Below are 24,253 nucleotides of genomic sequence, written 5' to 3' on the forward strand. Positions count from 1 at the left end.
TATTAATAAATAAACATTAAAATAGATAAACAAAAAATAAAATAAAAGTTGACAAAGCATCATGCTCTGACGAAGCAGGAGGAAAGAATCAAACCAGCAATTAAATAGAAACATTCAAGATTTTTAGACTAAAGGTAAAGTGGTATAGTTAAAATACCCAAGAATTTAGCGTAATTAGAGGAGAAATATCACAACACTCAGACCCTCTATATAAGTGCATATTTATTATTCACTATATATTATTTGTTATTTATTATTTTATATTTATCATTATTTTTAATAATTTATATTTTTTATGTTCGGTTGTGTGGTGTGTGTTTGTTTCTGTGTTTGTGCTGTTGTATTGGTGATTTCTTTTTTCACTATATAAAACATACAAATAACGAAGCAAACTCAGTTTGACCCTATGAAACTCAGTTTAACAGTTCAATTTTCTTATTCTAATTACTTACCAACAAGGTTTCTAAACGCCGGATGCGATTTATCACCAATGACATCTATCTTCGAAAACACAGGAGACTCAACACGATAATTTCTGTACACAAAATTCTTGATGTCATAGTTGGTACTTGGCTCCTGCTCACCAAACTGATTACAAGGAAAAGCCAAAACTTGAAATCTATATTCAAAGCCAAGTATATCTTGCATTCGTTTTAAAGCTTTATAATGAGAATCTGTAAATCCACGTTGACGACTAGCGTCACCTAAAAAAAGGATTATTGACAAAGAAATATAACAAGCAAACTTTAAAACGGAACCATTAAAACTGGAAGAAAAAGAAGAGGAAACGTCAAACGTTAATACTTCTACTTACTGCAGGTAAATAAACCCCTACCAATAGCAAGATAAGTAATATATGATCATGTTCAGTGAATATTGACCAAATTGACACCCAAGTAAGTTAGTGATTACATAAGGCTTAGAATAATTGAGTGATACGGATGCATATGACCTGTTGTTAGAACGCTTCAAACCCTGAAAAACAACAACTTACTTCTAGGACCGATAACTTCTTCCAGAAGTTTTCTTAAACTTCTTTTTAATTTCTCTCCGTTTGTAAAATAATTTACATACTATGTCTGCGAATATTTCAATCAAGGAAGTTAGCACAGTAGAAAACCTCTAAAGATGTGAAATTATACAATGAGACTAATTTTGAGCGAATTATTATTATTTTTTTTTCTAGCAGGTATACTAGAGTATTTTTAGGGACTGCCCTTTCTTGAACTTCGAAAAAAAAATTCAGCTTCATTCAATACGAAAATTTTTTTTTAATGATGTAAGTTTAATTAAATCTGAATATCTATAACTCTAGCACACAACTAGATAGCTAATTTTTTATTTGCAACAATTACATAGATAGATATGACAAACCAGTGCACATGCCTGGAGGCATACTTTCGCACTGAAATGTTACACTACAAAAATAAAAACTAGCACTTACAATATTACAATGTTACACTACAAAAAAAAAAAAAAAAAAAAAAAAAAAAAAAAAAAAAAAAAAAAAAAAAAAAAAAAAAAAAAAAAAATGTTCTGGGTAGCGAAGTCCTAGCTCAAAGTTCTCCTCTCTTCCCTGCCATGATCTTTTTCAAAGGCCTATTTTGACCTGCCTTGTGCCGTAACGAGTTAATTGAAATAGGAATATATAGGAATAAATATGATAAATAGCAATATGATTATTAAATGAAAAAAAATACCGATTAAAAATAGTGAAGTGCAAAACAAGCTAGATAAAAGGAAAAGTGAACGAATGAGCCACGTCCAAGCTGCACTTAGTTTTCTCCGTCAAGGGAAGATATTAGAAAAAAATCTTAAGGGGAGGGGCTCAATATGACATGGGCATCAATAAGCAAAATCTTGGGAGAGGAAGGGGGCAATATAACAAAGGCGTTCATAATTGACGCTTGTTCGATAATTGAACAAGAGCTTAGATGGCACTTGTGACAAGGTTGGAAGGGCTAAGAGCTCATATGGTATGAGCTCTAGCAAAATTCTAAGAATCAATAGATTGCTTTAAAAGGAAAATCAGAGGCTTAATCCCGGTCGGGATTTAAAATAAGAGCTCTGAGTCACGAGGTCCTTCTAAATATCAAAATTAATGCAGATCCGATCACCCACTCGTAAGTTAAAAATACCTCAATTTTCTAACTTTTCTTCTCCCTTCAGCCCCCCAGATGGTTGAATCAGGGAAAACAACTCTTTCAAGTCAATTTGTACAGATCCCTTACACGCTTACCAACTTTCATCGTCCAAGCACGTCCAGAAGCACCAGTGTCAATAGATCTGGTTTGGATTTGAAATAAGAGCTCTGAGAAATGAGTTCCTTCTAAATATCAAATTCAAAATATCAAAAGTTATTTTTATTTAAAAATAAAAGTTATTTAAATATCAAAAGTTAAAAATACCTCAATTTTTCCAAACTAACAACCCACAGCTCCCCCAAAGAGAACGGATCCATACCAATTATGTCGTTCTCGTAACTATAACTTGTGTTTATTCTTCCCATCAAGTTTTGTCCACATCTCTCCTCTCTAAACGTTTTCCAAGATTTCTGTTTTCCCCATCCAACCCTCTATGTCCCCGGATCCGATTCGAATTGAAAATGGAGCATCTGACACATAATATTCTTCTATATATTAAGTTTCCCTAAGATCCGATCACCCATTCGTAAGATACCTCGATTTTCACGTTTTCCATGAGTTCCGGCTTCCCCTCCAACTCCCTTCAATGTCACCAGATCTGGTAGGGATTTGAAACAAGAGTTCTAAAGCACAAAATCCTTTTAGATATCAAACTTCATTAAGATCTAATCACCCGTTCGAAAGTTACATATACCTCATTTTTTCTAATTTTTCCGTATTACTCCCCCCCCCCCAACTCCACCAAAGAGAGCGGATTCGGTCGGGCTATGTCAGTCACCAATCTTGGACTTGTGCTTATTCTTTTCACCAAGTTTAATCCTGATCTCTCCACTTTTAGCGTTTTCCAAGACCCCCTCCGCCTTAATGACACTGGATCTGATCGGGATCTAAAATAAGAGATCTGAGTTTCGAGGTCCTTCTAAATATGAAATTTCATTAAAATACGATCCCTCTTTCGTAAGTTTAAAATACCTCATTTTTTCTAATTTTTTAGAATAAATCCTGTCCCCCCTCCAACTCCCCTAAAAAGAGCAGATCCGTTCCAGTTATGTGAATCCCATATCTAAGACTTGTGCTTATTTTTCCCACCGTGCTTATTATTTGTGCTTATTATTTTCATGAGATTTTAGGTTCCGCTTCTCCCCCAAACCTATCCAAATCCGGTTGGGATTTAATATAAGAGGTCTGAGACACGATATCCTTCCGAACTTCAAATTTCATAAGGATCTGATCACTGCTTTGTAAGTTAAAAATACCTCATTTTTCAGAATTAACTCCCCCCTCCAACTCTCTCAAACAGAGCAGATCCGTTCCGGTTATGTTAATAACGTATTTAGGACTTGTGCTTATTTTCCCCACCAAGTTTCATCCCGATGCCTCCACTCTATGGGTTTTCCAAGATTTTAGGCCCCCCTCCAATGTCACTGGATCTGGTCAGGATTTAAAATAAGAGCTCTGAGACACGATATCCTTCCAAATATCAAATTTCATTAAGATCCCATAACCTGTTCGTTAAGTTAGAAATACTTCATTTTTTTTCTATTTTTCCGAATTAGCCGGATCCCAACTCCCCCCCCCCCAATGGTCAAATTGGTAGAACGACTATTTATAATTTAATCTGGTCCGGTCCCTGATACGCCTGCCAAATTTCAGCTTACCTGGAAGTGCCTAAAGTAGCAAAACCGGGACATCGCTATATGTCACTTGGTTAATACCAAGTGCCATAAAAAGGGATGGCATATTTGGATACTCCAGCCTTAGATTATACTGTTTTTCTGTGAGGCCCCTCGTGAAGTCACAAAATCAATTTGTGATTATAATTCGTAATAAGTTTATTAGCACGGGTCCCCAGTGGGGTTTTTGGAGCAGTGGCGTCAATGGGGCTATGAGCAGGCCTAGTGGGGTTATACCACTTGCCACCCCCAAAGGCTGGCTCTGCTTAATACTTTCTTATGAAAACAAGATATTCTCAGCAGTTACACATATGACTCAAATCTTACGAATTTATTTTATCAAGCGCCTAAAATTTCACCAATGGCCTTGCGATATAAATGTCTTCAAATCGTCATCGAGGCATGCGGACTTAAAAACAATAAAATGAAAAACAGTTTTTCCTTTCAACTGAAATCAAGGAGTAACATTACAACTTAAAACGAACAGAAATTGCTACGTTTACGAGGGGTCGCCCCACCTCACTCCCTCACTATTTATGCTAAAGTTTTTGAATTTTTAAAAAGCTAATTGTTCTAATTAAACAGATCTTGTGTTTCAGGAGTCATTCTTAAGTAATTGGAGCAAAAAGTCAAACTTCGGCGAAAAGAGCAGGGTATTGAGGAGGGGTAGCCCCCTCTAAATCATTCTTTACAAAACTTTCCACCATAATAATTAGCTCCCTATAAAAGGTCTTCAAGATAAATGGGAGCCATGATGCACCCTATCCCCCCCCCCAAAAAAAAAGCAATTCCGTAAATTCTCCAAACTTTTATAATTACTCATAAAATACTTTACGTCTCTCCCATATTCCCAACAAAGGGCGCAAGCAGACCAGCCTTCCGGACCATTTTCATCACAAGAATCCAAGTGTGCCCTAGGCTATGGCATAAAATTTACAAACACCTACAACCAACACCTTAGCACGCTCCACGGTAGGTTCAGTATCAACTAAAACTCCTCTCAATACATTACTTTAATCTGGTTATAAAATCATAAGCTACTTTAATCTTCTGGTGGTAAAGAACCAAATCCAACATGCCAAGGAAATCATTAGGTTTGCAATGGGGACCCTGATCATTATTTCATGCCCATGACAAGCCAGCTTCTTCCAGTGTGGCTTTAATCTGTTTTGGCCACCTCGCCTTTTTAGAAGATTTCAACAAGTTATTGTGAGCCGCCTTCACTAGACGATTATCAGGCAAATGTAATATCTGTAATAAAAATTTGATCATCTTGATAATGCTCTTATGACACAATTTTGGTAAACCCAGGTCACCTTTGAGAGCCAAACTGTTTCAAGCCCACTACTTTTTTAAAATACATACACTGTAGAGACTTCAATTGTCTCATTGTAGTGGCCCCCCACAATAAAATCATGAAGCGCTCCCAAAAACCTAATAGGGTGAAGACAGACTGAAACTGAAAATTGTCAACAAATTGCTTTAAGCCTTAAATATTCTAAAGAAATTTGGCTCCTCGTTACAAGGAGCATCATTAAATTAAGCTTTTCAATACTTTTATTACAGCTATGGCCAGGTCTCCCTCGTTAACCAGGTATGGGTTGAATGTTTAGTTTTATCGTTGGACGACTCTAAAGGTTCCAATTTGATCTGTAGTTGGTCTTTATCCCACAAGACCAAGATGTAAGCTGGTACGCGTACACATTCCGAGGGAGAAGGTTGGGCGGTGCTTTCGGTAGCAATGGCACATCCTATGTGATAGTAAGACTTTATTTGTAGTTTTTCTATTGAACGGCTCTAGTTTAGAAGAGAAGATTCCCACAATGCATTAGATTTAATTTTATTCATGATAAAAAACAAAAAAGGTACTGATACTGGGTGCTTGTGAAGCGAACATTAAGCCAAATCTTCCTTTAGTAATGGAGCATTTTGAATAAACTGGAGCATTGCGAATAGAGCATCTGCATGTGATTGTATTTGAATCCAAAGTAGTCTATACTGTTGTCCTGTGATTGTGTTTAAGCACCATCTATAACTTAAATCACTGGATAACAGTTAATAGACCTGAAAGAAAACAAAAAAATGCCTCAATGGTAACCGAAACTCTAAAAAATGGAATTTAAAAAATTTTTTAAAAATGGAACCTCAAAAGAATTATATTTTTATGCTGATTTTAAATATATAAGTTTCATCAAGTTCAATCTTAGCCATCAAAAGTTATGAGCCTGAGAAAATTTGTCTTATTTTAGAAAATAGCAGGGAACATCCCTTAAAAGTCATTAAATGTTAACGAAAATGACACCGTCAAATTCAGCGTATCAGAGAACCCTACTGCAGGAGTTTCAAGCTCCTATCTACAAAAATGTGGCCCTAGAATGTCACAGGAGGACTAATTCTAACGGAAATTAAAATTTATAGTGCCCTTTTTAAGTAACAGAAAATATTAGGTCTAAGTTACAAACTTTGACGATTGTTTAAATATAGTAAGGGTTATTGGGAAGTGTACAGTCGTTTCCAGGGGGAATTTTTTGTGTTGTGGGGGAGGGAGTTAACGTGGGAGGATCTCTGCATGGAAGAGTTTGTCATGAGAGAAGAGAATTTCCATGAAGGGGCTGCAGGATTTTCTAGCATTAATTAAAAAAAATGACAAAAGAAAATTCAGATGAAAGTAAGGAGCAGCATCAAAACCTAAGAAGTACGGAAATTATTATGTAAATAAGGGGGTTCATCTCCTCCATGATACTTTGCTCTTTATGCTAAAGTATTTTTAGTAATTTTAACTATTTATTGTACGGCCTTTGTGATTCACGGGTCATTATTAAAGAATTGGGACAACATTTAAGCTTTAGTGAAAAGAGCGAGGTAGTGACGAGGGGGCAAACCCTTCATATTGCAAACCGTTCATATGCAAACCGTTCATTACACAAGTTAATTCGTAAGTAACGTATATTTTATTACTAACAAAAACGTTCGTAAAAAAAGTTCTAGTTGCCTTTTTAAGTAATCAAAAATTGGAGGGCAACTAGGCCTCCTCCTCCTCCACCTTTTTTTGTATCAAAATCGTCTGATCAAAACTGTGAAAAAAACCGTTTAGCAAAAAAACCGTTTAGCCTCGCTCTTTACGCTAAAGTTTTCTATTGATTTAAAAAGTAGAGTTGTAAGAAAGAGTCAAACTTTAGCGCAAAGAGCCAGGTGTTGAGAAGGGGACAACCCCTTTCATATATGGAATAATTTCTGATCGTTTAAATGTCGCTCCTTACTTGCAGTTACAAAAACCTGTTTTTTTTAATTTAATAAATAGCTGAGTCAAACTCAAAACGAGCAAAAATTAAATCTAATAAGCCTAATCTGAGGTTTATACCATAAAATTCCGTAAATTCTGTTCCATAGAAACCTAACATGCCCCCAAGGCACAACTTACAGCCCTATCCCCAGGAACGCATAGGCTCAGCCTGTGGGGTGGGGGAGGGAGTACAAAAGAACAATTTAAGGCTGGTATTTTTAACTTGGGGGGATGGGGCTTCTGTCTGAATCCCTTTCTTCTGTCAAAAGGAACACCCTGCCTCAAAGTTAAAGTGACACCCTCCTGTGGTATACCTGAGGTAGACAAAGGCTGGGGAAAAACCCAGAATTTGTAGGTGTACCTCAAACGAATCAAATTGTGCATTTTATTTTTTTGCCTTAGGCGTTCGAAAAAAAACAACAGGAAAAGATCTAAGGGTAGAAGGAATAAAACAAAGTAGATTTTTAGGTCGCTTCCTATCATTTTCAAGGGAGAGGGCTTTTATTTTATTCCCCTCCCACAGCACAAACGGTATAGCCACTTCCAAAATCAATCCCAGCACACAAGCTTGAGTCACACAGAGACTGGGAGGGAAAGCTGTATTTGGAAGTGTGCTGTAACTAGATCAAATTGTGCATAATTGTTTTCCTTCGATGTTTTAAAAAGCCATAAAAAAAACAAGGGCAGCTATAGAAGACTTTTAAGACAACTCTAAAACATCAATTTTACCCTATATTTCCTGACAAGCACCATACTGTATCCAATATCAATCACCACGTTTGGCCCTTTGGGGCTTGTGATAGTATTTTTTTTTAAAAATAAACATCTTATCTTGCCACATTTTTTTTACAGCAATTTTGCAACACTTGCCATACCCAATTTTTTCTATCTTAACACTACCATAGCCTAGATAGTTGAAGACATCTGAATTAAAAAAAGTTTGATTATTTGAAAAAGCCTTAGTTAAGTAATGACAGTCTGTAAACATACTAATTAATATGCAACATCGACTTTAATATGTTTACAATAAAAGCTTAAGGAAGAAGAAACAAGAGCTAAGAGCTCATATGGCACTTGTGACGAGGCGAGAAGAGCTAAGAGCCAAGAGATCATATGGTATGAGCTCTAACAATATTCTATGAATCAATAGATTGATTTAAAAAGAAAAATAAGAGGCTTAATGCAGGTCAAGATTTAAAATAAGAGCTCTGAGTCACAAAGTCCTTCTAAATATCAAAATTCATTAAGATCCGATCACCCACTCGTAAGTTATAAATACCTAATTTTTTCTAATTTTTCCTCTCCCTTTTGCCCTGCAGATGGTTGAATCTGGGAAAACGACTTTATCAAGTCAAATTGTGCAGCTCCCTGACACGCCTACCAATTTTCATCGCCCTAGCACGTCCAGAAGCACTGAACTCGCCAAATCACTGAACCCCTCCCCCCAGCTCCCCCAAAGAGAGCGAATCCAGCACGATTCTGTCAATCACGTATCAAGGACATTTGTTTATTCTATCCACCAAGCTTCATCCCGATTCCTCCACTCCAAGTGTTTTTCCAAGATTTCCCCCTCCAACTCCCCCCAATGTCAAAAGATCTGGTCGGGATTTGAAATAAGAGCTCTGAGACATGAATTCCTTCTAAAAATCAAATTTCATTACGATCCCATCATCTATTCGTAAGATAAAAATACCCCAATTTTCATGTTTTCCAAGAATTCCGGTTTCCCCCTCCAACTCCCCCGAATGTCACAGGATCTGGTCGGAAATTGAAATTAAAACTTTAAAGAATAAGATCTTTCTAAATATCAAATTTTTTAAGATCTGGTCACCCTTTCGTAAGTTACAAATACCTCAATTTTCAAAATTACCCCCCCCCCTCCCAATTCCACAAAAGATAGCAGATCCGGTTCAGTTATGTCAGTCACGTATCTTAGACAGGTTTCTATTCTTCCCATCCAGTTTCATCCTGATCTCACCGCTAAATTCGATAAGGACTATTGATAATGCCCTAATGCCAATTTCCATCAAAACGAACCTGAGCTGAATTGGACTTTAGCATTACAATGATTCCGGAAAAAACAAATTACAATGATTCCGGAAAAACAGAGAAGCTAAAATGGAATCTCAGAGGGTCGAAAATTCAATTTTTAATTCATGGCTTCTTAGAAATATTCTTAAGTTGTGATCATTGATCTGAGGTAAAGTTTTCATCTTTGTTCTAAAAAAAGAGACAATTGAAGGCATTTTCTCCTTAATTTTTTTGCATGCAAAATTAAAAGCAAATTTAAACTTTTGTGACTCTTTCAGTATTGTCATTGATTCAAGCAGTTTAAATTTTTTGTTGATACATTACATTCTGAGTCCATTCTATGGACAAAGACAAAGTTTATAGAAAAGGATACTTTGTAATCCTCTAAATTCTAAGAGAGTAAAATCTATTTTTATAAGCAAATGTAAGCAATTACTTACCCGTTCGTACCAGCTGAACTCGCGAGACCTCGCCGAGTCCATAGTGATCGTATGAAATTCATTAGATGATTCCGGTTGAGTGGTAATCTAAAACAAACAATTTTTACTAGGAAAAAAATAAAGATATAGATATATGTACTAACTAGCAATATGATATGAGATCAGATTGTTAGTTACATGATTTAGTTTTAACAAGGTACTGACTTGTTAAACAAGTTAAGAGCTCATATGGCACTTGTGACGAGGCAAGATGAGCTAAGAGCCTAAAGATCATATGGTATGAGTTCTAGCAAAATTCTATGAATCAATAGATTGATTCAAAAGGAAAATAAGAGGCTTAATGCCGATCAGGATTTAAAATAAGAGCTGTGAGTCACGATGTCCTTCCAAATATCAAAATTCATTAAGATCCGATCACCCACTCGTATGTTATAAATATCTAATTTTTTCTAATTTTTCCTCTCCCTTTAGCCCCCCAGATGGTCGAATCTGGAAAAACGACTTTATCAAGTCAATTTGTGCAGCTCCTTGACACGCCTATCAATTTACATCGTCCTAGCACGTCCAGAAGCACCAAACTCGCCAAATCACTGAACCCCTTCCCCCAACTCCCCCAAAGAGAGCAAATCCAGTACGGTTCCGTCAATCACATATCAAGGAAATTTGCTTATTCTATCCACCAAGCTTCATCCCGATTACTCTACTCCAAGTGTTTTCCAATATTTCCCCCTCCAACTCCCCCAATGTCAAAAGATCTGGTCGGGATTTGAAATAAGAGCTCTGAGACATGAATTCCTTCTAAAAATCAAATTTCATTACGATCCGATCATCTATTCGTAAGATATAAATACTCCAATTTTCATGTTTTCCAAGAATTCCGGTTCCCCCTCCAACTCCCCCGAATGTCACAGGATCTGGTCGGAATTTGAAATTAGAACTTTAAAGCACAAGATCCTTCTAAATATCGAATTTCATTAAGATCTGGTCACCCTTTCGTAAGTTACAAATACCTCAATTTTCAAAATTACCCCCCCCCCCAATTCCACCAAAGAGAGCAGATCCGGTCCAGTTATGTCAGTCACGTATCTTAGACAGGTTTCTATTGTTCCCATCCAGTTTTATCCTGATCTCACCGCTTTAAGTATTTTCTAAGATTTCCGGTCCCCCCAACTGCCCCCCCCCCCCAATTACGCTTGATCCGGTTGAGATTTAAAATAAGATATCGGAGTTACGAGGTCCTTCTAAATATGAAGTTTCATGAAGATCCGATCACTCCTTCGTAAGTTAAAAATACGTCATTTTTCTTATTTTTCAGAATTACCCCCCCCCCCCCGCAAATGAGCGGATCCGTTCCAATTATGTAAATCACGTATGCAAGACTTCTGCTTATTTTTCCAACCAAGTTCCATCCCAATCCTTCCAATCTAATCGTTTCCCATCATTTTAGGTTTCCCCAACCCAAACTTCCCCCAGTGTCACCAGATCCTGTCAGGATTTAAAATAAGAGCTTTGAGACACGATATCCTTCTAAAAATCCAATTTCATGGAGATCCAATCACCCGTTCGTAAGTTAAAAATACCTCATTTTTTCTAATTTTTCAGAATCAACCCCCCCCCCCAACTACCCCAAAGAGAGTGGATCTGTTCTGGTTATGTCAATCATGTATCTAGGACTCGTGTTTTTTTCCACCAAGTTTCATCCCGATCCCTCCACTCTAAGTGTTTTCCAATTTTTAGGTTTCTCCCTCCCAACTCCCCCCCCCCCCAATGTCAACAGATCCGGTCGGGTTTAAAATAAGAGCTCTGAGCCACGATATCCTTCTAAATATCAAATTTCATTGAGATCCGATCACCCGTTCGTAAGTTAAAAATACCTCTTTTTTTCAGAAATACCCCCCCCCCCCAACTACCCAAAAAAGAGCGTATCCGTTCCGTTTATGTAAATCATCTATCTAGGACTTGTGTTTATTTTTCCCACCATGTTTCATCCCGATCCCTCCACTCTAAGTGTTTTCCAAGTTTTAGGTTTCCCCCTCCCAACTCCCCACCCCCATCACCAAATCCGGTCGGGATTTAAAATAAGAGCTCTAAGACACGATATCCTTCTAAACATCAAATTTCATTGAGATCCGATCACCCGTTCGTAAGTTGAAAATACCTCATTTTTCTAATTTTTAAGAATTACTCCCCCCCCCCCCCAGCTACCCCAAAGAGAGCAAATCAGTTCCGATTATGTCAATCATGTATCTGGGACTTGCGCTTATTTTTCCCATCAATTTTCATCCCGATCCCTCCACTCTAAGTGTTTTCCAAGATTTTAGGTTTCCCCCCTCCAACTCCCCCAATGTCATCAGACCCAGTCGGAATTTAAAATAAGAGCTCTGAGACACAATATCATTCCAAACATCAAATTTCATTAAGATCCAATCACCCGCTCATAAGTTAAAAATACTTAATTTTTTCTATTTTTTCCGAATTAACCGGCCCCCACTCCCCTCCCCCCCAGATGGTCAAATCGGGAAAACGACTATTTCTAATTTAATCTGGTCCGGTCCCTGATATGCTTGCCAAATTTCATCGTCCTAGCTTACCTGGAAGTGCCTAAAGTAGCAAAACCGGGACCGACAGAATTGGCGACTGCTATATGTCACTTGGTTAATACCAAGTGCCATAAAAAAAACAGGGACAAAACCAAAGTGTTGCTCCCGCAACACAATAATAGTCTTCACGAGATGCTAGAATTCCAGACGCACATGGGGGTAGGTATAAAAAAAATTCTCAAACAAGAGCTAAGAGCTCATATGGCACTTGTGACGAGGTCGGAAGAGCCGAGAGCTCATATGGTACGAGGTCGGAAGAGCCAAGAGCTCATTTGGACGAGGTCGGAAGAGCCGAGAGCTCATATGGTACGAGGTCGGAAGAGCCAAGAGCTCATTTGGCACTTGTGAGAAGGTCAGAACCTAAAGTTAAACTTTATAGCACAAGATCCTTCTAAATATCAAATTTCATTAAGATCTGGTCACCCTTTCGTAAGTTACAAATACCTCAATTTTCAAAATTACCTCCCCCCTCCCAATTCCACCAAAGAGAGCAGATCCGGTCCAGTTATGTCAGTCACGTATCTTAGACAGGTTTCTATTCTTCCCATCCAGTTTCATCCTGATCTCACCGCTTTAAGTATTTTCTAAGATTTCCGGTCCCCCCAACTGCCCCCCCCCCAATTACGTTTGATCCGGTTGAGATTTAAAATAAGATATCAGAGTTACGAGGTCCTTCTAAATATGAAGTTTCATGAAGATCCGATCACTCCTTCGTAAGTTAAAAATACGTTATTTTTCTTATTTTTCAGAATTACCCCCCCCCCCCGCAATTGAGCGGATCCATTCCAATTATGTAAATTACGTATGCAAGACTTTTGCTTATTTTTCCAACCAAGTTTCATCCCAATCCCTCCAATCTAAGCGTTTCCCATCATTTTAGGTCTCCCCACCCCAAACTTCCCCCAATGTCACCAGATCCGGTCAGGATTTAAAATAAGAGCTTTGAGCCACGATATCCTTCTAAAAATCAAATTTCATGGAGATCCAATCACCCGTTCGTAAGTTAAAAATACCTCATTTTTTCTAATTTTTCAGAATTAACCCCCCCCCCCCCAACTACCCAAAAGAGAGCGGATCCGTTCCGTTTATGTCAATCATCTATCTAGGACTTGTGTTTATTTTTCCCACCATGTTTCATCCCGATCCCTCCACTCTAAGTGTTTTCCAAGTTTTAGGTTGCCCCTCCCAACTCCCCGCCCCCATCACAAGATCTGGTCGGGATTTAAAATAAGAGCTCTAAGACACGATATCCTTCTAAACATCAAATTTCATTGAGATCCGATCACCCGTTCGCAAGTTGAAAATACCTCATTTTTCTAATTTTTAAGACTTACTCCCCCCCCCCCAACTACCCCAAAGAGAACAAATAAGTTCCGATTATGTCAATCATGTATCTAGGACTTGCGCTTATTTTTCCCATCAAGTTTCATCCCGATCCCTCTACTCTAAGTGTTTTCCAAGATTTTAGGTTTCCCCCCTCCAACTCCCCCCAATGTCATCAGACCCAGTCGGGATTTAAAATTAGAGCTCTGAGACACAATATCATTCCAAACATCAAATTTCATTAAGATCCAATCACCCGCTCATAAGTTAAAAATACTTCATTTTTTCTATTTTTCCGAATTAACCGGCCCCTACTCCCCCCCCCCCCAGATGGTCAAATCGGGAAAACGACTATTTCTAATTTAATCTGGTCCGGTCCCTGATACGCTTGCCAAATTTCATCGTCCTAGCTTACCTGGAAGTGCCTAAAGTAGCAAAACCGGGACTTTAGGTTTTCCCCCTCCGACTCCCCCCAATGTCATCAGATCCGGTCGGGATTTAAAATAAGAGCTCTAAGACACAATATCATTCCAAACATGAAATTTCATTAAGATCCAAATACCAGCTGATAAGTTAAAAATACTTCATTTTTTCTATTTTTTGCGAATTAACCGGGCCCCCACTCCCCCCCAGATGGTCAAATCGGGAAAACGACTATTTCTAATTCAATCTGGTGCGGTCCCTGATACGCTTGCCAAATTTCATCGTCCTAGCTTACCTGGAAGTGCCTAAAGTAGCAAAACCGGGACAGACCGACAGACAGACAGACCGACAGAATTGGCGACTGCTATATGTCACTTGGTTAATACCAAGTGCCATAAAAACTGAGGTAATACTTCCCTGGGCTTTGGACAAGATCTAAATATTCAAAATAGGGACTGATTTTGAAAAATCTAAACACCTTGGCAAAAGTTTCTTACTGTTTTAAAAATAGAGTTAAGAGAAAGAGTCAAACTTTAGCGTAAAGAGCGGGGCGTTGAGGAGGAAAAGCCCCTTTCATATACGGAGTAATTTCTGTTCGTTTTAAGTTTTAATGTCGCTCCTTACTTTCATTAAAAAAAACTTGTTTTTTTATTTAATTTCTGGACGTTTTTTAATTAATACACGTTTTGATCTTGGCTCTCCGCACATAAGTAATTAAAACGAAATTTGCATATTAATTCTTTTTGGCTAAATGACTTTCTCATAGTTTTAATCGGAAGATTTTGAGAAAAAAGGAGCGAGGGAGGAAGCCTAGTTGCCTTCCAATTTTTTGATTACTTAAAAAGGCAACTAAAACTTTTAGTTTTTTACGAACATTTTCATTAGTAAAAAATATACATAATTTACGAATTAACTTACGTAATGAACTTCTATATTCGTATGTTGTTATTGCGTATATGAGGGGATCACCCCTCGTCGATACCTTGCTCTTTACACTAAAGCTTAGATTCTGTCCCAATTCCTTAAGAATGACCCTTAAATCACAAAGGCCGTAGAATAAATAGTTGAAATTACTAAAAATACTTTAGCGTAAAGAGAAAGGTATTACGAAGAGGTAAACCCCTCATATGCGTAATAATTTCTGCTTGTTTTAAGTTTTAATGCTGCTCCTCACTTTCAGTAGAAAAAAACTTCATATTTACTTTTTCATTGTTTTTTTAAATAATGCTAAAAAATCCTGCCCCCCTTCATTGAAAGTCTCTTCCCAATTAAGAAGTTTTTCCATGGAAAGATACTCCCATGTACCCCCCCCCCCACCTCAAACCTCCCTCCCAAACCAAAAAAAATCCCCCTGAAAACGTCCGTACACTTCCCAGTAACCATTAATATATACAAACACAGGTCAAAGTTTGTAACTTGCGACCCCTCCCTTGGGGACTGCGGGAGAGTAAGTCGTCCCAAAAGACATAGTTATTAGGTTTTTCGACTATGGTGAATAAAATAGCTATATCAGAATTTTGATCCGGTGACTTTGGGGAAAAAATGAGCGTGGGAAGGGGCTTAGGTGCCCTCCATTTTTTTGGTCCCTTAAAAAGGGGACTAGAACTTTTAATTTCCATTAAAATAAGCCCTCTTTTGACATTTTAGGACCACTGGGTAAATACGATCAACCCTGGAAAAAAAAAATAAACACGCATCCGTGATTTGTCTTCTGGCAAAAAATGCGAAATTCCACATTTTTGTAGATAGGAGCTTGAAACTTCTACACTAAGGTTCTCTGATACGCTGAAATCTGATGGTGTGATTTTCGTTAAGATTGTATGACTTTTAGGGGGTGTTTTCCCCTATTTTCTAAAATGACGCAAATTTTCTCAGGCTCGTAACTTTTGATAGGTAAAACTAATCTTGATGAAAGATATATATTTAAAATCAGCATTCAAATGCAATTTTTTATATAACTATTGGTATCAAAATTCCATTTTTTTTGAGTTTCGGTTACTATTGAGCCGGGTTGCTCCTTACCACAGTTCGTTACCACCAACTGTTTGATATCGACTGATTTTAAAGCAACACTAGCAAGTTAAATTAACTAGCCTTTAAAAAAGATGGCATCTTCTTCCCCTCTGGCTTGCGAATGAGATACATGGCTGCGGGGTGAGACATTTTCCTTTAAAAAGATAAAATAAAAGAAATGAAATTCGGGAATGGGTTTTTTAAGGCCATCGAAAATACTGGACGAAACCAATATTTCTGGAAGATAACTGCTTGCCTTTTTCAGCGCCGAGGTCACATTTTCTGAACGAAAACATAAAAAAAAATCGATTAAAAACAAGCAACGCGGAAAGCCAAAAAAAAAAGAATTGCAAGGATATAAACCTAAAAAAAGGTAAAACAAAATAATAGAATAAATATTTAAAAGCCAAATACCCTCATTTCAAAAGCAAACCACTGCCAATATCAACAATTAACAAAAACAATGTCACTCGCTTAATGCTAGCAAGCAACTGAATTGGTGAAGATTCTTTCAAGCGCTTAATAAGTGGCCAGCCACAGTTATCTACATAAGGAAGAAAAAATTGCATCAAAGGTTGTCTAATGTTAATTAGAGCTTTTTTAGCCATTCTTCTGTGACGCAGTTTTTTTTTTCTCGGAATATTCTGGAATATTTTGGAAGTTTTTTTCCAGAAATATTTGTCTTGTTTCATCCAGTATTTTCGTTTCTTTAATTTCTTTTCTTACAATATTCATACATATCCCATTTTTAATATATATTTTAAAAAAGGGTCAAAGAATAAACCACGAAAAAAGCCAGAATAACCAAGACAGCAGGTTTTGATGTCATTCTGAAGACAGACTTTTTTCTAGAAAAACAAGATGAAATGAAACTTTTTGGCCAATCTTCATAAAAGCAGTAATTACTACCAAATTGTGCAATGCCCATGGAGTAATTCATTGTTAGAAAAATTGTTGAAATTAAAACCCGTTTTTTCTTGCTTAATTTTCCGTTAATAGAAAAGTATTGTTCAGTGCTTTGTTGAAATTAAAACCTGTTTTTACTTGCTTAATTTTTCGTAAAAAGAAAAGCAGTGTGGTCTAGGAAATTATTCAGAAGCCAAACTCGACTGTTCTTTCCATATGAAATAAAACCAAGTAATGACAGTATCACACCTTTTAACCTAGCGTTTGTCACAATAGCGAAGCAGCTTTTGTTCTTTGGGTGCAGGTGCAGAAGAAAACAGAAGAAGCTTGGACTCAGTTTCCTTGGAGGAAGAAGAAGAAAAACAACAGACAACTACAGTTTTCAAATACCTCATAGCATTTAAACTAGACCCAGTTTGGAGGCTTTAATTAGGACAAGATTTGAACAATGGAAGCCACAATGCATGTAAATGCGAGTTGATTCTGCTTTCTGTCTACACAGGTAGGGGCGTCACAAGGGAGGGGGGGAGCATCCCAAAATTTTTGAGATTCAGTGAAATGCGAAGCAAAAATTACAATGATTCCGGAAAAACAGAGAAGCTAAAATGGAATCTCAGAGGGTCGAAAATTCAATTTTTAATTCATGGCTTCTTAGAAATATTCTTAAGTTGTGATCATTGATCTGAGCTAAAGTTTTCATCTTTGTTCTAAAAAAGAGACAATTGAAGGCATTTTCTCCTTAATTTTTTTGCATGCAAAATTAAAAGCAAATTTAAACTTTTGTGACTCTTTCAGTATTGTCATTGATTCAAGCAGTTTAAATCTTTTGTTGATACATTACATTCTGAGTCCATTCTATGGACAAAGACAAAGTTTATAGAAAAGGACACTTTGTAATCCTCTTAAATTCTAAGAGAGTAAAATCTATTTTTATAAGCAAATGTAAGCAATTACTTACCCGTTCGTACCAGCTGAACTCGCGAGACCTCGCCGAGTCCATAGTGATCGTATGAAATTCATTAGATGATTCCGGTTGAGTGGTAATCTAAAACAAACAATTTTTACTAGGAAAATAAAATAAAAATATAGATATAAGTACTTACTAGCAATGAGATATGAGATCAGATTGTTAGTTACATGATTTAGTTTTAACAAGGTACTGACTTGTTAAAAAAATCATGGATAAAAGTTATAAACATTTATGTGATTTAACATTACCAGATGAAGGCTTCGCTAGTTGGAGCTTTAAGCACCTACCACCAATCTGGAAAAGCGAAGTACTGTCGACGTCTTTGAAGGTCCCTCTCTTAGACTCTAATCATTCTCATCACTTTATGCTTTAGTGAGACCTGGTCAATAAAGGCTGAGGATGAACGAAGAATTTTTGTGTTTGAAAATAAATACCTACGCTACATATACTGGTTATCAACCTCCGTAAACTCCTCCGCTGCTCCCGTATCTGGATGAAAAGTCAATTTGAAAGTGGTGCCTCCCAGCTTGCCTGCTAGAACTGAGCTTTCCACTCGAAAGCAGAAACATGGTTTGATGATACGAACGTTTGGCTGCACAATTTCAGATACTCCTCTCTGACATAGGCTATATAACTCCACTTCACTTCGCACACCATAGACTCTGGCTCGGGGACAAGCAAAAACCATCCTTTTTGGCTCCAGGCAAGAGTTCTTGTGCCTTGGCAAGAGTTTTTGGGCATCTGTAATGTGGTAATCAATGTTACCATTATAATTAGGCTGTATCAAGGGTGGATTGACGTCAATGCAAATTTCCGGATTTGTGTCACTTGTTGTGACAGGTATCACTGGATTTAATCTTCTAAGTCCTTCATCAATATTCATTTGGTTTATGTTAATCTGGTCAGTTTCCTGATGCGCCTGCCAAATTTCATCATCCTAGCTTACCTTTAAGTGCCTAGACTAGCAAAACCGGAACCGACAAATCTGACCAACAGAACTTGTGATCGCTATATGTCACTTAGTAGATACTAAGTGTCATGAAAATTACGATATTTCATCAATAAAAGAGACCTAATTAGTTTTTCCAGAGCAACCAAATTTGTGGTAAATTTAAAACCTAATTTAAATATACTTCTAAAATACAGTCTTGACGCACAGCTATAATTAAGAAACAACTATCCAATTATTATAAAATATAATTATTCATCAGTTTATTCTGACAGTTACAGATTCTTACATTCAGCTGTGCAGTTTTAATGACATTTAATAGTTAGACCAAGGTCTGAAAAGCTGCTTCTTCAGGTTCTTTTCTTCTTCTTTTTTAATAACAATTAGAAGTTAGACAAGGGAAAGCATAGCCAATACTTTAATAGCGGGTAATATTCTAATTTATTAAATGCTGACAAGCTCCGCGTTTTAAGTTATTAAATTGCTGATAGTTTTTCAAATCATACTGGGAACTAACCTGGAAAATTCCCCTTATATAAATCCCCCAGACAATTCCCTACTTGTTGAAAATACAATTCCCTACTCGCTGAAAATACCCCACAAATTTCTACTTACTTTCATAAAAAAAAAATCGTTAAGTAATTTCAAATCATGCTGGAAATCCCCTCTCCCCAAAGTGAAAAAAATCCCTTTTTGGGAAGTCCCTTCCACCAGAAAATCCTGAAGAAATGGTGGAAATGGGAGGGGTGTTGGTTGCCCTCAAATCACACCCAACTATTAACAAGAGCTAAGATCTCATATGGCACTTGTGACAAGGCAAGAAGAGCTAAGAGCCAAGAAACTCATATGGTATGAGCTCTAATAAAATTCTAAGAATCAATAGATTGATTTAAAATAAGAGCTCTTAGTCACAATGTTCTTCTAAATATCAAAATTCATCAAGATCCAATCACCCACTCGCAAGTTATAAATACCAAACCTTTTCTAATTTTTCCTCTCCCTTTGGTCCCTCCAGATGGTCGAATCCGGGAAAACAACTTTACCAAGTCAATTTGTCCAGCTCCCTGACACGCCTATCAATTTTCATCGTCCTAGCACGTCCAAAAGCACCAACCTCGCAAAATCACTGAACCCCCCCCCCCCCAATTCAACCAAAGAGAGCGAATCCAGTACGGTTCCGTCAATCACATATCAAGGAAATTTACTTATTCTATCCACCAACCTTCATCCCAATTCCTCCACTCCAAGTGTTTTCCAAGATTTCCCCCTCCAACTCCCCCAATGTCAAAAGATCTGGTTGGGATTTGAAATAAGAGCTCTGAGACATGAATTCCTTCTAAATATGAAAATCAAATCAAGACAGCAACTGCAGTTTATGATTTCTGTAAAGTCAACATTGAAAAAATAAACTTTCACTTTATTGACAAAAAAATGCTGAAGCTTTTAGATTGGAGTTAGCATCACAATTTTTAAATGATGGTTTTAAAATTTTTCCATTATTTCAAACCACTAAATACAAATCAAATTGAAATAAGGAGGACTAGTGATAGTCCTAATCCTACTCTAATGTTTTTTTTATTCTGCTATGGATTGGGTCTGCATTAAACCATCTTTAAACCATTATGTGGCTGCAAACTACAATGGAAAGTGGTACTTTGGACTTGTTAAAACTGTGTTTCATGAAGAAGAAAATGCTGAAATTCTTTTTCTTCACCCTCCATGGCCTGCTGCCAGCTTTTACTGGCCTCAAAGAGAAGACTTGTGCATAATACCTTTGGAGCACATTATCAGTCAATACAGTTGATCAAGCACTGTAATCAAGTAGCACTGGCAGAATGGACTACTTCAAAAAAGAGTGTATCAGAAAAACAGAAGTGTTGGATGAAGTGGAAAAAATATAACAAGCAGAACTAATAAATACTGTAAAAGATATTGATTCTTAGGCTTCATTTTTATTTTATTTCACATTTATTACAAGTAAGTAAACCACAAATTTATAATTTCTTAATAATATTCGACTTTTTGGAATATTAACTAAACATGTGAAAAAGCCATACATCTTTTTTGTTCATATGTTAGCCTATGTATCTAGGAGTATGTAAAAAAAAATGAACACTTTACCAGGTCTGAGACCTGAGATGTTGCAATTTTAGTAAATCCTAGCAGTGGTTCACAAATAAAAAATATATTCTGATTATAGTATTTTTATTATTTTTTGGAGTTGAGAAAGGTTAGTGAATGTATTTTTTCTTGATTTTAAATATTTTGATCAAATATTATGCAAAGTTTCATGGTGATATCTAAAATAGTTTTCAAGATATTATTTTTTTAAGCTACAAGTTACATTGCAAGATGCAAAATCCAAGGCCTAAAATTGCATTAAATTAAGAAAATAAAAAAAAATTGTAGAAAAAAAACTATAAGAGATAGAGAAATAAAATTTGGTATTTATCAATAGGATTGCAAATGCAACAATTGTGCCAAGTTTCATCAAAATCTAAAGAGGTGGCTGTCATGACCTGGTTGACTTGACATGGAATGACCCACTGTCCACCACAAAATAAACTGATATCACTGCGATGATGGTCATTAATTAAGTAACTAGGATAGAATATAATGGGTATTTCAACTTTTGTGATCTAAGCCTCATTTGTTATTTTGTTTTTTGACCCCATTTGAGGACCATTATTTACACTTTAAGTCTTTGTGAAATTCCTTACTCATATTTTTTTACTGTGTGAAGATTGGTTATGCTGCTTCATTTGGGATAGCATAAAATGTTATATCATGAAATTTTGTTTAACCATAGAAGACTTGAACTGCTTAATAAACAACTCAAACTTCCAAAGAAGCAAAAAGAGAAAATAAAATGGGTAAATAGTACAGAAAAAGAACAATAATGATAGATGGTAATAAGCTTACCTAACCTTATTACCTAAGCTAGTATAAAAGACAGGTTGGCATCAGAGAATATATTAGAAATAGAATAGTTTTAACTAGTGATATTAAATTTATTGGAGACCCCCATATATTTAGAAAAATCATTCGGTAACTGCTTTTTGTAGAATATGAGGTGTGACTGATTAATATATTTACTGTTGGGTTATGTTGATATGATGTTCCTGGAGGCAAAGTAAATTAATGATTTTTTTAATATTTATTGTTTATTGTGATTATATTAGTTATGTCAGTGGCCAAGTATTCTTTTTGATTTAAGGATTTTGTTTTCTCTAAAACAAAAGTCTGTGGAAAGACTTTGCTTTTTAAGGGAGATAGCAATATTTTTTTGGCATATTATGAGTTAAATCAATAAATCCTTCTCTTTTCAATAGGACCTAGTATACAAGAGATTGCAAGATTCACCAAGTGAAATAACTGTCTGAAATAACTAAATTGATTTTTAGGGTCATTGTCTTAAAAATTTTCATATGGGAAAGGGTAAAATAAGGTAAAACCTATTTCTGAGCAATACCACCATCCATTCAACTTCTGTACAGGTAACTTTGTGAATTTAACTTTTAAATTCCATTTTCAAGCTATTTCTATGGTAAGATAGGAGCCATCCTCTCCAGGGACATACTTTTGGGGATGCAGGCCTTGAGGTCCAGCTCTCTGGCCCCAAATAAATGTTTTCTTATTATTCAGCCCCTCCCCCCCAAAAAAAAAGGAAAAAAATCCTGCATACATTCCCAACTCTCCCTTCAGGATAAAACTATGAAGCTAACATAAGGAACCCAATACGAATTTTAGAAAAGCTATTGTAATGGTAAGCTTCCTATTCTTGCTTCTAGTTTACAGTTGGACCTACTCAAAGAAAAACACTAACATTCTGACAACTTATTAGCCATTCTTGAATTAATGGACATCAAGGAATGAATTAATAAATCATTTTACAATACAGTGTGGTGTTTATTTAGAGCAGGAGTACTTATATACTAACATCCAACTAAGTTTTAAAATCATTTTCTAAATAACAGTTGGCAATAATGACACCACAGTTGTCTATTAACAACCATTTAAATTAGCCACCTAATGATTTCCCCATGATTCCCATACAAGAAATACTAAAATCTAAATTACAAGAGGATACAAACGTTCAACTTACAAATGATTGAAACAGATAATGCCCACCGACCCGACCCCCCAATTAAGCCATATTTCTTTTAAAAGTTGCTGTTTATGTTGCTGTTTTTAAATGATTAAAATGAAACGGGATAAGAAAAAGCTTTAAAGATGGCTCAGATGGCGTTCGTAAAGTTTGGAAAGTTATCCGCAAAGCTCGAAAATTTGCTTCGTTAACCTTCCTTAAACCTTTACGTGGACAAGCATTAAAGTTAAAATTTGGTTAACTTTTTCGAAAAGTTCATAAAGATAACCAATATGAAAAGAATTCCAGAGAAAACTTATAAAAAGATTTGGAAATGTGGAATCAGGAAACTGAAGATATGCTAATTTCTTTAGTCCAAGAACAATTCAAACCTTTTTTACTAGGCCACTCAAATATAAATTGTTTTCCTACCATTTCAATTAAGTGTGAATTTTCTTATGAGATTAGAGGACAACTACCCAGCCCCACCCTTTGGCAATTTTAAGTGCCCCCTCTCCTCAACACTGATCAAAATTTTGGGATCGTCGGTTTGCTCATACTGGTCAGAAGGTCTAATAGCTATACTTCCAGAGATGCAATGCCCCCCTCCCAAATCCCCGGCTAAGGATTTAAATTATTGAATTTGCCCATTGTTAATGCGCAGAATTTATCATTAGGAGAAGGGGAAATATTTGATTCTGGGTGTATCCGAAAAGGCTAAAGGTATTAAACTTAAATTATGGAGGATGTTGAATGGTTTGTTATGCTAAATCAAAAGGCACTACCATTCAGTTTATCAAATAAGAGGGTATTTTAAAAACAGCTGAGGGTATTAAGTTGAAACTTAAAGGACATTTTGAAGAGGATGTTGAAAAGTGGTTGGAGGGCCACCAGTCCTCTCTAAGGACCTTTTTAGCTGCCTTTCTTTCAAAAATATTCCATATTATTTAGTAATAGACATTTTGTTCAAGATAGTCATAAGCTTCAACGACTAATAATATGGGGATGACATAGCCCCCCACAACTTTGAAAAACGACACCGAACACATTAAAACACACTGTGTACGTGCTGGTTTTCAGAAGGACGTACCTTCAATATGTAAGGAATGTCTGAGGGTTGTAAGTTGAAAATTTTAGGGGACGTCGAAAAGTTTTTGGAGGGCAGCAAGCCGCCTCGCCCCTTTTAGATGCTCCCTTCTCCCATCACTAATAAAAAGTTTGGAAAACCTTTTTTGTTTAAAACAGTAACACTCCAGTAACTGTTCCTCCGCAGATGCAATCGCTCTCCTCCCCATCTTCCCCAGGACAAGGTTCACAGATTTTGCAATTTGCCCTCTTTTACATGCAGGATTTATCATAAAAAAAGGGAGATCTATATTCTAAGTGTGTTCGAAAAGGGTAAGGGTGTTAA

At 36.5% G+C, this 24,253-nt stretch overlaps 1 long non-coding RNA gene across 2 annotated transcripts; it reads right to left on the bottom strand.

Annotated features, from left to right (window-relative positions):
* Window positions 1-479: 479 nt before the first annotated feature.
* On the bottom strand, window positions 480-22,951 carry LOC136042773 (uncharacterized). Of its 2 annotated transcripts, none has more exons than XR_010621425.1 (4): window positions 22,861-22,951; window positions 17,795-17,881; window positions 9,572-9,658; window positions 480-704 (listed from the first exon to the last, which is right to left on the bottom strand). It is a non-coding gene; the product is annotated as an uncharacterized LOC136042773 (long non-coding RNA). The 2 variants fall into 2 exon arrangements; XR_010621424.1 differs by lacking the exon at window positions 480-704 and adding an exon at window positions 5,642-5,881.
* Window positions 22,952-24,253: the final 1,302 nt, after the last annotated feature.

The sequence above is a fragment of the Artemia franciscana genome, unplaced genomic scaffold, assembly GCF_032884065.1.
Source record: "Artemia franciscana unplaced genomic scaffold, ASM3288406v1 Scaffold_1977, whole genome shotgun sequence".
Classification (NCBI taxonomy): domain Eukaryota; kingdom Metazoa; phylum Arthropoda; class Branchiopoda; order Anostraca; family Artemiidae; genus Artemia; species Artemia franciscana.